General features: G+C 52.4%; 2 pseudogenes; both read right to left on the bottom strand.

Annotated features, from left to right (window-relative positions):
• Positions 1-2,463: 2,463 nt before the first annotated feature.
• On the bottom strand, positions 2,464-4,137 carry LOC144134991 (uncharacterized; annotated as a pseudogene).
• A 1,388-nt stretch (positions 4,138-5,525) lies between these two features.
• Positions 5,526-7,367, bottom strand: LOC144134160 (uncharacterized; annotated as a pseudogene).
• Positions 7,368-10,491: the final 3,124 nt, after the last annotated feature.

Below are 10,491 nucleotides of genomic sequence, written 5' to 3' on the forward strand. Positions count from 1 at the left end.
ATGCAACCATTCGTAGTACAGCGTTTCGGGTGCTGCCATACGCGCGTGGGTGTTTGTGGGTGCGTGTCAGTGCGCAGACGTAAGCAGTGTCAAGATTCCGCTCATTCTCACAACGGGCCTGGAACAGAAACACTGGGGTTAGAAAAAGTTTATTTGACATTGACAATTGCTTTGACACTGACATTACAAGGGCGGTAACGAGACGCAAGACAGGGTACACATCACCCAAGTACAATACAAAATGTCTCACTATTTACATATGCTAGTCGCCAGTCATGATGATTATATACAAGAGGCACAAACAGAGCAGTGATGTCCATGAAGGTGTATACAATGAATACATAGTAAGAATGAGTATGAATATACAGTGACTGACAGGAAAGGCATTTGTAATGTGTTTTGGGCGAACGTTTATACATGCAATGAATGAATGCGAATAGCTGTGCTGTTGACGTGCACTGTACGACAGTAATAAGCGACATGAAACGAGAATTACAACCTGCCTACAAGAACCATCCCGGCCGAAAAACGATCCTTGCGCGCCAGTCTGAAACGGACACGAAAGGGCAGGACCACTGGCGAACGAACTCTTCCTCCCCAAGAAAAAAACAGCTCTTGCGAAAGGAAGCTTCCCCACCAAGGCGCATCATGATCGAAAAAAGAGCACGGCGACGGCGTTCTGACGCAACAGCCTCACAGCGATTGCGCCAGAGAGCGATAGCACCAGCAACTATAGCACCAGACGCGCAAAGTGGCTACGTGGACAACCAGTGCTAGATAAAAAAAGATTGGCAGTGGCTGAGCTCAGCTATGCCATGATACACGCATACTATAGCGAGAGCTGTAGTTCTCAGCTGTTTAAGCATGCTGTCGAGTTTGTTGTTGTGACTATAATGTTAAGCATTGAAAAAGTATTCGGTGACACACATTGTTTATTTATTCAATTGTTCTGACAGAGATAAACACTGCCCGATGATCGGTAAAGTAACACGCAGTTGTCTCAATGCCGCCTACACAATATTTAGACTGGTTGCTGCCGATGGAAAGCCACCGCCGTTGCATACGTAGGATACAGGCATACGGAGAGCCTGCGGACCATGATTTATTGATGCGTCAGGGATGAATTCCCTGAGGCGCGTGCCTAAGGAAGAGGAGGCGAGTACCCGTGGCGGGTACTCATGCCCCCGCAACAAATGGTGAAGGTAACGGAGAGCTAGGAGCCGGCAGCAGACGGACACAGGAGGAAAGGCGAACCCATCCCTCGAACGTGGCTGCCCGAGCGCCGCGCGGCACACCAGCTCCGTGCGGCCTCCCCAGAAAAATGAACACAGCAGAGATTGCAGCGCACGACAAACACGAAGAGGAGGCTGTATGAGCATGGCGGAAATTTGGGCGAGTTGGTAAGTGTTCATTTTCGCTCTCAGCGCAACACGAACGGGACACAAGACACAGCGCCTGTTTGTGCTAGTCCTTCGTCTTGTGTCCCGTTCGTGTTGCGCTGAGAGCGAAAATCAGGCTGTATGATATGCCCCACATGCCATATGCGGCCACTGAAGATCGTGTGGGCGAGAGATCGCTGCCACAGTTACGGGAGATCAAGTCAAGTATGGTGTCCCATACTGAATTGGTAACACCATAAGCGTTGTACTCTAAACCAATGATGCGAACGTTCGCACTGTGCGTGATGCGTATATGCGCGCCGGCCTAAGAAAACACTACAATCGCAGTTCAGCCCATTCTAGTCTGTTGTGACTCATCGCTGACGTCCCGACAGATTGAAAGCAGTTTCCTATCATTTTTATTACGCATAACACGCACAAGGGCTCTAGGGATACATGAAATTATTACACATTTAAACGCCAATCGTCTGCGAGATATTCGCGTGATCTGTATGTATGATCATAGCCGCAGATTACGCACATATTTTTGAACAATGTGTTTCCTCAATTTAATAAGAACCGCTAGTTTCCAGCTTAGTTCTGTAAACAAATACATGCTAATAAATGTAAATGCAGACGGGTATAATGATAATAATAATAATTGGTTTTGGAGGAAAGGAAATGGCGGAGTATCTGTCTGATATGTTGTTGGACACCCGAACCACCGTGCCGTAAGGGAAGGAATAAAGGAGGGAGTGAAAGAAGACAGAGAGAAAGAGGTCTCGTAGATAATTTCGACCACCTGCGGATCTTCAACATGCACTTACATCGTACAGCATACGGGCGCCTATTGCGCTTTGCCTCCATCGAAACGCGGCCGTCGCAGTCGGGTTCGAACCCGGGCACTCCGGATCACTAGCCAAGCGGCCGAAACGCTGAGCCACCCGTAGAGGAATAATTGGATTTTAAGAAATACGCAACCCGCCGCGGTGGCTTACTGGTTAGGGTGGTGGTGGTGAAAACTTCTAATTGCTGCAATAGAGTTTGGGAGCCACAGAGTGGCCCCGCTACGTGGTCGGCGTCCCTAGTCCGGGACATCGCATGACAATGCCCCGTCTCTCGCCCGTTTCACCAGAGCCCTTTGGCACTCAAGCGAGGAGCAGTTGAGGAGGGCAGTCTCCCATGCCTCTCTGGAAGGGGTAGGGGAAGGGGGGAGGTGGGGATTTTGAGTACATGCCCACACCACGTGGAAGATATCACAGGTCTCCCCACAGTGCGGGCATCGCCCATGCGTGTTAGGATCGTAATGCTTTAAGATTGCAGGACAGAGCAGAGTACCTGTCTGCAGGCGCCTTAAAGTTCGCTCCTCCGTCTTACTCAGCTTCTTGGCAGGGGCCGCGAAAAGGCGGTGGTGGTCGCTATAATGCGTTATTATTTCCCTGAATCGCAGCAGCGGCTGGTTAGTCTCCGAGCCAGAAGAGCTGGGATGATGAGCCCGGTAAATAAGCGCTCGGGCAGCCGCGTCAGCGGCCTCATTACCTCGTACGCCCTGATGGCCAGGAGCCCAAATGATTCTTTTCGGTGTTGGATCAGTTGCAGTCCGTCTTAGAATGCAAGCAGCTAAGGGGGAGATCTCCCCAGCCAAGTAATGATCACATGCTTTTCGGGAGTCCGTAATGATGATTCTCGAATTGGCGTGGGCGGCAGCAAGCGCTATCGCTACTTCCTCGGCTCGCATTGAATTCGGGGCTCGAAAAGAGAGTCCATCGACGTGCATTTCATGGTGAACAACAGCGGCCGTGTAAAATCCCGTGGGCGACGGCCCTGCTACGTGTACATAATATACACCGGGTCGGGAGCCGTGTTGTCTCTCAAGAGCCCGAGCCCGCGCTTGTCGTCTGTTTTCGTGCATGTCGGTGTCCATGTTACGGGGGAGCGGAAAGACCCAGAGCATATGGCGCCACAGTACCGGGATACGCTCCGTCTCCTCTGGAGTGCAGTCGTGTTGGATGTGTAAGCGGTTTAGCAGGCGGCGCCCAGGGGCCGTCTGTATGAGCTGCGTGTATTGGTTCATGAGGTGGGCCTCCCACGGCTCCTGGTAGGAGTTTAGCACCCCCATGCCTTCAGTTTGGCATTAGAGGTAGCCACCGGGAGATCCAGGGCTCGCTTAGTTGCCTTGCGGAGGATGGCGTCTATTCGCGCCTCGTCTTGCTTAGTAGTGCGGAGATGTGGCATGGCGTAGAGGATCCGGCTAGTCACGAAGGCATAGACGAGCCGAAGCGCGTCCCTGCCCCGCAGACCGCCCCGCTTGTTGGAAACGCGGCGGATCATACGCCCTACCTGTTCGCCTACTCTCTTGAGTTCAACAATGGTGGAGTCCGGTCTGAGTCTGTGGTGAATGAAAAGGTCCAGAATATGGAGCTCCTCCACCTCTCTAATAGGACCTCCTGACAGAGAGAAGTGAATTGCTGTCCTATCCTTTGGGTTCGCTCTGACATGCAGAAGCTCTGATTTCGCTGGAGCACATTGGAGCCCACAGTCCATAGCATATATACGCATCGACTATGGAAGCGGCCTGCTGAAGGCGGGCCTCCATGTCCCCAAGGCTCCCCTCAGTGGTCCAAATTGTAATGTCATCTGCATATAACGCGTGTTGAATGCCTTCTACCCGGACCAGTTGGCTTGGGAGGCGCATCATAGCTATGTTGAACAGGAGTGGTGATAACACCGCTCTCTGAGGGGTACCCCGTGTTCCCATCATGTAAGGGCCGTATTCCTCGCCCTCAATCCGAAGGAAGGCCTGGCGATTAGTCAAGAAATCTCTTACATACGCGTAGGCCCTAGCCCCACAATCGGTAGAACTCAAGTTGGCCAGGATGCTTCCGTGTTTAACATTGTCGAAAGCCCCTTTCAGGTCAAGGGCGAGGATGGCTTTGTCATTGTGTTGCATAGTTGTGGGTCGTATTACATCCCTGTGCAGCTGGAGAAGTACATCCTGTGCAGACATGTGGGGGCGAAACCCGAACAGGGTGACTGCAAAGACGCCCTTACTCTCCAGGTATGGAGAGAGGCGATACCGAACCATCGTCTCCATAAGCTTGCCCGCACATGAGGTCAGTGATATGGGCCTCAGGTTGTCCGTATTCACGGCCTTACCTGTTTTAGGGATAAACGTCACAAGTGACGTTTTCCACTCGGGAGAGAGTGGACGCCCGTTCCAGATCTGGTTGATGTATTCTAATAAATGGAGGTAGGCTGGGTCCGGTAGGTTCGCCAACAGGTTCACTGTTATGTGATCCCGTCCCGGAGCCATACCCCGGCGCATTTTTGCTAAGGCCGCCTTAAGGTCGTGCATCTCAAAAGGGGCATCAAGTGTTTCATTAGGCCTGCCAGAGTACATGTACTCAGGCCCAGGCGGGTCCTCCGTACGACAGAGATATCTGTCGCACAGAGTGTCCGCAAGTTGCGCCGTCGTACCTTGATACCCTTGCAGAGCCCGCCGGAGTTGCTTTTGCGTCTCCCCTCTCGTTTGGGAGGGGTCGATTAGACTGCGAAAGAGACGCCACGTCCCCTTCGAGCTCATCTGATGAGCTGCGGCGTCGCAGCGTGCTATCCAATTTGAATCTGAGAGTTTGGCAGCATACGCTGCAGCCTGCTCTGTGAGTTTGGCTATGTGGTCGCGTAATTTGCGATTAGTTTTCTGCTTTTTCCACCGTTTAGTTAAGCTCCGGCGCGCCTCCCACAAATGCAGGAGGTGGGTGTCCACTGCGGGGATCTCTTCGGTGGTTTGTAGTGTTGTGACGTGTTGTTTCTGAATGTTGTATATGTGGTTAGCCCACTCCGCGTAGCCTAAGTCGACCTGAACCACGGTGTAAGCTTTATTCACCAAGATGCCCGTAGAGGCGCCCCCCCCCCCCCGGAAAGGTGCTGTAGCCTGATAATTTAGCGGCTATGCCGGGCTCCTGCAGGGCAATGAGTGCTGGCATGTCTCCTAGGGACTGCAGGTAGAGCTGGAGGTGTGACCGTTTTTTTCCAAGCTCTGAAACCCCTGCAAATTCCATTGGATGATCTGGAATTTTTCAAGGTTTTTATCATTCCTATTAGATCTGCTAGCCATTTTGTTCTATTTATTTACGGGCGAGCGGACTAGCTCTGGCCGGGAGCCAGCGCAACCCCAGCGATTGGCTGCACCGACCCACCAGCTGCAGAGCCTGAACCACGTTCCTCCGCTGCCTGGCGGGAGGCTGTCTCACGTTTGAGGTGAGGGGAGTCGCAGCTAGTGGCGTCCTTAATTTGGGTGCTGACCCAGGGCTGCACGGCTTTAAGGACCGAGTCAGTGACCTGGGCCATAAGGTCGGGAAGTGCTTGCGTTAAAGCTGCCTTGAACATGTCCTGGAAGGACTCGCGGACTGCTGACATGATTTGATTCGGGAGGGCCGCCACTTGCTCCTCCAGTTGCTCGGTTTGGCGCTGCAGTGCCTCTAGGCCGGCGACGCGACCAGCAGATCCAACTACCGTGTCCCCGCACTGCCGCGAGACGCTAGTGAGGCAAGATGTTACGGATGATCCGTCATCCTCGTCATCTGGCTCAGCTTCTTGCATTGGTTCGGATGACCCAGCCTGTTTGGCCTCTAATTCTTGAATATTGCGCGCTAGAATTTGGTTCTGGCGCCTGAGCTCCTCTACCTGCTGCTGTAGGGCGGTTTCGGTAGGGGAGGGACGGGTAGGGGGCCCGGAGACTGCCCTACTCCAACTGCTCACCTGTGGTTGGACGGGTGCCAAGGGCGGGAAGTCCCTGGCGTTGAGGACCGGGGGCACCGCCTGGGTCGCGGACTTGACAGGTTTCGATGTGCCGGGTTTGGCCTTGGTTTCCTGATCGGCTGGCGCTTACTTGGCCTTGGGCGGAGGAGCCTGCTTGGGCCCCGTCTTTGTCTTCGGTTTGGATCCGGATGGGGAGCTCGGTTTGATGGCTTTCCGGAACCGCCCGGCACAGCCAGGAGCTCCGGTAGGGTGGCCGCCTCCGCAGATGAGGCAGCTCGAAGCACAGTCATGTTCTGCCGGGCCGTCAGGAGTGGCATCGGGAACCTGGACTCCGCAGCGTTTGCAGCAGCCCGGCTGCGGTCGCGGGCACGCATCGGCCCGATGGCCCACTGTGCCACAGCGGTGGCATGCTGGCATTGTTTTCTTGTACAGGCGAACAGGGAGCCGTTCGTAGCTGTACAGCACCGTCCATGGCATCTTGGTCCCCGCGAAGGTGATCACCGCAACCGGGGTTCCCCCTAGCTTGCGCACAGACACCACATTTTGTTCCGCACTGAGTTTTCGTTTAACGCTTTCAGACGTTTCGTCTGGCGAAACAGTCACGACGCCTCGACAGAACGCACCGGAGAGTTTAGGGTGTCCCCGGAACGGTAGCTCGCGTTCCCCTACCGGCAGCACAATATCCCGGAGTAGCTTCTCCGTGGCGTCGACAGATTTCAGTGCACATACAAGGACGTTTTGGTCCCAAACGGGCCACACCTCAAGTCCAGCATTTGCGTCGTCCCCGAGGATGCTGCGGACTGCAGCGCCGGCTCGTCCAGGACCAAAAGTTGCCTTGAGGTCGACCGTGTTTCTTGGTTTCAGCACCACGACGATGTCATCTTTTTCAATGCGCGGCGTGTTTTGCGGCCGCCACCGGAGTTGCTTGGAGCTCTTCGAAGCTGCGTTCAGCGCACTCCCGCCCTGCGTATGCGCAGAGCCAGCCGGCGCCTTTTGCTGGGTGGCACCAGCACCAGCGTCCCTCGATGCCGCCGCCGCGTTCTTCTTTCCGCGCCAGACGCGGACCAGATCTTGGAGGTAATCGTCCTCGGTTGGTAGAGGATCCTCGCCTTGAGTCGCATCCTCGGATTGATGGGTATCCATTGTTACGATCTGCAAGGACTGCGGGTCGTATCCGGTGACTTGATTTCGAGCCGCCAGAGCCGAGGGATCCCCGACCGGGGCCATCGCAGGCCCCGGAGCCGTTAGGCTTAGCACCACCGTGGCGTGACGAAAGCTTCAAATGACCGAAAAGTAGTCAAAAATTGGCCCCACCTTAAAAAACGTGGTGTAGACGGGTGCCGCTGAGGTTCCTGGAGACGATGATACCAGGCTTGCAGGGGGAAAAGTTGGTGTATCGCAATTGATTGCGATCTGTCACGGAGCCGACGCGGTCTGCGACCGCTCCCGTCACCGACCGTCACCCTCCCACTACTGGTTACGGCGCTCGGCTACTGATCCGGAGTTCCCGAGCTCGAACCCGACCGCAGCGGCAGCGTTTTTATGGAGGCAAAACGCTAAGGCGCCCGTGTGCTGTGCAATGTCAATACACATTAAAGATCCCCAGGTGGTCGAAATTATTGTTGTTGTTGTTGTTGTTGACCTCACACAATGGCACATACCCACAAGGGGGATTGGCCATAACCAGGCGGTGACTATTTAAATGACCAGTTGCATGTGGCAAGCATGGGATGACCTACCAAAATTTAGATCGCACAGTTTTCGTAGCCGAGGAGGTTGCAGGAGGTTAGGGGGGTCATACAAACTAAAATTTAGGCAAAGAAGGGGTAGGGATTACTATAAGTGGTTGTAAAAACCGAAATACAGAAGCTGATAATGGGATGGGCAGGACTAAAGCTCATGAAAGTAGACGTTTTGATTCTAGCAGATAATTTTGAACGGCAGAGCAAACATTCCCATTGGTATGGCCAAGCATAGAAGCGCCAAGAGACAGAACAACCACAGAAGACAGGCGCAAACTGAGATTCTGTATTGGAACTTCTAATAGTCGCCTCCTAATCGATGAGTAGCGACGGCAAAAAAGAAGAAAGTGCTCTATTGTTTCCGGCTCCGCACAATACGGACACAATGGGGAGATCGCCAGACCAGGCCTGTATAGGTAAAAATTTAGTTGCGGCACTCGGCAACGAAGCCTCGTGAAGGAAACTTCAAGATTGCGCGATCGCCAAACTGGGCTTCTCCATGGGAACAGTAGGTGCTGGAAGTCGTCCAAGGAAGTAAGCGCTGATGCGCGCAGTTCGTTCATTACAGTGTACCGTCGAAAGCGTGCCGCTGTGATGAAAGCAGTTGTTGGAAGCGGGTCAACAATCGGTCCACTCAGGGCTGCCTTCGCTAAAGCATCAGCTGATTCATTTAATAGAAGACCCCTGTGCCCAGGAACCCAAATAAATCGAATTGATGTGATGTGTGGAGGGATCAGGAATTTTAGAATCCGAAAGAGCTGCGATTCAGTGGACGCCGAGAGGGAAGTGCATAAAGATAACGAGTCCGTAATTATTATTACTGCTGATAAAGAAATTGGTACCTTGCGCAGAGCGAGAACCACTGCTAGAAACTCAGTCAGATAGGAGTGAAATCTTGGAGACGGAGAGAAAAAGACCAGTCAAGGGACTGGGAGTAAATACCTACACCTGCCTTTTCTGCACACACCGAGCCATCAGTCGCAATTGCAACATATGAGCTGAAGGTCGACAAATAATCCTGCAACATACCATTTACCCATGAGAAAGGCAGTGATTTTGCATTACGTGGATAAATATTTTCGTAGATGATAGACACATTTGCAGAGATGGACCGCACCGGAACAATTTCAGGTATTCGCACGTTGAGTGGGCCCAGCAAAGATTCAACGAAACAGATTTGGGGAGTTTGAAGGCGAGACCATCCGACACCCAAGAACTCCGCTCGCTGCCCTAGGAAGATCAACTCGGATGCATGCTGGTCCGAGTCGCAAAACTTTAAAAACGTTTGTACTGTCAAAAGGCGAAACCTTGCAGTAAGAGACGGCACCCGCGCTTCCAGATACAAAACATTGCTTGCCACGTATTTAGGGAGACCCAAACACAGGCGCAGAGCTTCTCGCTCTAAGAGCAGAAGTGGGCGCAGTTTGAATGCAGCTGCTCCAGAAAACAAAACGCAACCGAATTCCAAGATTGGCCGGATATACATTTTGTAAATCAGCAGAAGAGCATGTCTGCGCATACCGCAGCGAGGGCTACTCATCCTTCGCAGAAGGCCTACCGCCCGAATCCCTTTCGCAGCAACCTGATCTATATGTGACCGCCAAGAGAGAGAGGAGTCATAAGTTACCCCGAGATACTTTAGGGAACATACCTGAGGAATGACATGATGACGATAAGACAATGAAATGTGTACCTGTTGAGTAACCGGAAAAGGCAACAAAGCGCACTTGTTTACATTAAGACTTAAGTGTAATTCAGATAACCATAGTTCAAGGGAATTTAAATATGACTGTAAAACCATATACACAGAATGTAAATCACTCGCAGCAGCAAAGAAAGCTATATCGTCTGCATACACGTACGTAGTCACGTCAGGGGAAGTCGGAATCGAACTGAGTAAGAGGTTGAATAGAACAGGGGAGAGAACTGCACCTTGAGGCACACCTCTAGATTGATGAAATTTCCTTGTAGAAACTGCGCGTTGACAACAATAAAATTCTCTGTCAGCCAGGAAAGCTGACACCCATTCCACAAAATAACTTGGCAAGCCCAGAGCACGTAGTCTGTACATCAGAGGCCCATGTTCGACACTGTCATATGCTTTCGAGATGTCAAGAGTTACCAGCGCAGCATACTGTCGACGCCGGCGCGCTAGTCGGACACGGCTTTCGAGGTCAGTATGCGCACACCATATAGAGCACCAGGCTTGAAACCAATCTGACAGGGGTTAAGTAGTCCCTTTTCAGTAATAATGGGCATGATTCGTCCATACAGCACGCGTTCAACCAATTTCACCAGATTCGATGTCAATGAAATTGGTCGAATGTTGTCTAAGACCAACCCTTCGCCTGGCTTTTTAAGCACCGGGATAATTTTGGAAACACGCCATACATCCGGGATCCATGGGGTTCTAATAGAGTAATTTACCAGCTCCAATATAGCATTGGGGGATTCGTCGAACAGTATTTTAATCATCGCAGAGGTGACACGGTCAGGACCAGGAGCTGCAGAAGGTAACCGATTTATCACCTGGGAAAGCACAGAAACCGAGACATTAAGGAAATCATCATAGTGATTCCCAAGCAGTTGTGGGCGAGAGAGCGCAGCCG

This window comes from Amblyomma americanum, chromosome 5, assembly GCF_052857255.1.
Source record: "Amblyomma americanum isolate KBUSLIRL-KWMA chromosome 5, ASM5285725v1, whole genome shotgun sequence".
Lineage (NCBI taxonomy): Eukaryota > Metazoa > Arthropoda > Arachnida > Ixodida > Ixodidae > Amblyomma > Amblyomma americanum.